The 3,767-nt window shown below is 30.5% G+C and overlaps 1 long non-coding RNA gene across 1 annotated transcript; it reads left to right on the top strand.

Moving 5' to 3' along the window:
* The first annotated feature begins 1,450 nt into the window (after positions 1 to 1,450).
* On the top strand, positions 1,451 to 2,248 carry LOC140964062 (uncharacterized). The gene is made up of 3 exons (XR_012172815.1): positions 1,451 to 1,600; positions 1,687 to 1,959; positions 2,034 to 2,248. It is a non-coding gene; the product is annotated as an uncharacterized lncRNA (long non-coding RNA).
* The last annotated feature ends 1,519 nt before the right edge of the window (positions 2,249 to 3,767 follow it).

The raw sequence follows: 3,767 nt of genomic DNA, 5'->3' as shown, positions 1-3,767 counted from the left end.
TTATTTTATGAACTTATTATTTATGATTAAATGGTAGTTTGTACAATCATCTCTTCTGTCGGTCATGTACAACCATTTGCTTGTTTTTCTTCTTCTTTGTGACTGCAAGCAAGTTTTTGTCGTCTATTTTAATATGTTTTGCATTGTTTGTGTTTGTCTTATTTTTTATGTTACTAATTTTGATGGTACTTGTTGTTTGGAATAATTTTAGAAGTTTACGTTGTTTTTAATTTGTTATATTAATTTTTTTTCTTTTATGCAGAAATGGTTAAACCAAAGGTGATGACGTCCATATCCACGTTTTTTTAAGTGGGGTGAAAGCAAGATCCTGATAAAAGTTGAAGACATGGAGAGTTTGCTAAAAAGAATTACTCGTATGAAGGTATTTTGTTTTAAGATTATTTTTTATAACAAAGGTGAAAAATATTTTTTTATTTGTAAAAAGTGTTTGAAATCATTCCATTTGATGAGGAATTAGAGTTATTTGGTGAGAGGCGAAGAAATGTGAAGGTAAACAAATAAATTCCCTAAATGATGTTGATTTTTTTAGGTGCTAAATTTTCAGGTGTCATCTAAAATGAAGGAGGAGGAAACAACATGCAAACTTTGAAAACTTGTGGAAGAACAATTCCAAGAGATTCAAATACTTAGACAAATTTGTTTTCAAACTAATGAAAATATGTCAAAGGATTTTATTGGTGCTCGGGTAGATGGTAAACTTGATGAAGGAAAAAATGACGACAAGAATGTTTCTTTTGAAGATTTTGACATAGATTTAGCTGGATACAATGAAGTCTATGCTGATGGTGTGAGAGATTTGATTAAATACGATGATGTAGGTTTTAGTAAGTTGGATATGGAATTAAATAAGGTTCACACCGAGAATTCTTCGAGAGAGATAGTAGATGAAAGAGATTATGCTAATGATGCCACTGGTTCGCAAGAGAACAAGATCAGTAATGTTAAATTTTCAATTGTGAAGAGTGTATTGAAAAGAACTAATCGTGTGAAAAAGAGAGAGCCAAATATTTTCGTCACTCCTCCAAGTTCCTCCCAAGACGCAAAACAAAGTCTATTGTAGAATGTAAAGAGTATCCTGTAATTATTGATGAGGTATTGTGCATTTTAATTGTTTTGATTTTGTTATTTTTTTTATCATGATTTCATTTATTTAATTTTTTGGTAAATTTTGTTTTTCCATAGGGAGACACAAGCGTAGAAGACGAAAACATATATGCTGATAAAGACGAGTTAAAAATTAAAAATTACAAAGGTAGAGAATATTTTTGTGGTTGCGAAAAAGTCTCGGACAAGGAGCGTAATATCATAATGATTTATTTTGCAGGGGTAAAATTAAGATACACCTCTTGCAATTTAAAAATTTATTTCAATTTTTATTTTATTGGAGTTAATCATATTCTTGTTCTTGTGGTGGTACTGTGTGGGAAAGAGAAAGATTCAAAATTTGTGGCCTTGAATTCAATGATTTATTTTTTATAAATGCGTTGAAAGACAATATCATCAATTATTATATGCAAATTGAAGTGAGTATAGTGTGAAAAATGGTTCTGAAATATTTTGTATGGATACGACAGTCCAGGTTTTTATTTTTAAAATAAAAAATTTGAATGATTGGTTTGTATATATGATGTATAAATATGATAATATGTATTTTTCCATGCTTAGGATGAGGTATTGGGTGCATTACAGAGGTTGAACAAGAAGCGGAAGTTGAAAGATGATGGCTACCATTATTTTTTTTAATCAAATTTGACAAATGATTCGAGGGGAAAATTAGAACAACTAAATAGGAAGTTGATGGATTGTTGTAGAATATTGTTGTTCCTAATTCACGGCAAATATAATCGGTTCTTGCTTGTATACAAAACTGAAAAAAGAGAGTTTGAATTTAGAAACTCGATATACACAGCCATGTCACTTGGAACAGCAAGAGCTTATGTAAGTTAATATTTGAATACATATTTAATCACAATCATGTTGTTTATATTAATTATGTTCTTTGTCATTTTCAGGCTGCTTTCTTAGCTAGGTATATGAGGATTATGTTCGATTACAAAACGAAGGAGTTAGTGAACCAAGTTTTCTGCCGACAACAAGGTGTTGATATGAATTGTGGTGTTTACATATCTTTGTGAGCAGATTGTTATGCTCGTGATAACGATGAAGTTTGGACCTATGAAAGATATTGCAAAATGAACACTGTAAGAGCACATATCGTTGCAAAAATTTTATCTGAAAATAATGTTGTGCTCAACAAAGTATCGTGATGGTTGAAAACATTTTTAAGATGGATAATCTGAGTTGGTTACTACCTTGTAGTATTTTCAAGTTTAGCTTGACGAGCTTATGTTAATTTTGATATTAGAAGTACTTAAATTGAAACTATTTATTCAGTTCATGCACTACCGAGTTCTTGAAATCCTGAAATCTTGATTCTACTGGTACACTAGTTGCTGATAAAATAGCAAAACAACTGTTCATTTCAGCATACAACAAAAATGATTTAGGTATATTATGTAATCTATTGGGTACATACATATAGAATTTGAGCATATATTAAGAGGGGAACCAAAGCAATGAAAATGCAAATCCATGTCTCCATTTAATGAGTAAGAGTTGGCAAACCAACTCATCACCATCAACTTAATACACACAACACAAGTTCATTTCAGCATACAACAAAATGATTTAAGTATATTTTGTAATCTATTAGGTACATAAATATAGAATTTAAATATTTATTGAAACATCCACTACTCATTTTTTTAAAAATGTATTAATTTTTTTTTAAAAGATTCGGCCGAACATATGTTGGTACACACACACACACACACACATATATATATATATAATTATTTAAAAATCCAAAACGTAGTGCAGATAAAAAATCTTAAATTGTTAATTAAACCTAAATTTACCATCTTTCAAAATAAAACACAAACTCTTTAAATCCTCTCAAATCTCTCAAAAGCATCAAAAGTCATAAAATCTTTAAAGTAAACTTAAATCTTAAACAAAATTTTATTTGCGGAAAACTAGCGACGGTCCTCGGGTTGTATGCACCTTCAGTCTAGCTAGTTCAACCATCAAGTCCTCCATCAATATTAACATCATGCTAACCTGTATCGATCACACATAGTGAGTTTATTAACTCACCAAACATTAATCATGATAGCAAGTAATACATATACATTCACAAGCAACAGTGAAAATTCTTTTAATCAAAATAGCTTTTCATAAACATAACTTTAGACATTTTTCCTTTCAACATATCATATCATGTTTCCTTTCATCATATACGTATATATTTCCCTTTTAATTGAATTCAGATCCTCAATTGTGACTTTCATATTAGCTATAGGCTGATGGATCCATCTACGTATTACCACGGTACCAGGCGGTGAGACATCAGCGACACTATCACCCGTCAACTGAGTTTTGATCTTACAAATCACTGTATCATTTCGATGGAAACACGATTGTCGGGCTCCATCTGGGACATTTTCCAGTATACGGGCTCCCTCTAGGGCCTTTTACCTCACGATATCCTCCATCATATCATCTGATCAACGTATTAGTCACAATCAACTTACCTCCTTCAACTTTTCATATTTCCATCACTTATAAAAATTCATGCATATATAAATCATTTTCTTTTAAACCAAGCTTGCAACATGTCTTTTAGCATTAACGTTTCATCATAAAATTTCATAAATATTTGAAATAAATGTTTTAAAATATATTAC

The sequence above is a fragment of the Primulina huaijiensis genome, chromosome 18 (genome assembly GCF_012295235.1).
Source record: "Primulina huaijiensis isolate GDHJ02 chromosome 18, ASM1229523v2, whole genome shotgun sequence".
NCBI lineage: Eukaryota > Viridiplantae > Streptophyta > Magnoliopsida > Lamiales > Gesneriaceae > Primulina > Primulina huaijiensis.
The sequence above is the reverse complement of the archived record's forward strand: the minus strand, read 5'-3'. Positions and strand labels throughout refer to the sequence as shown.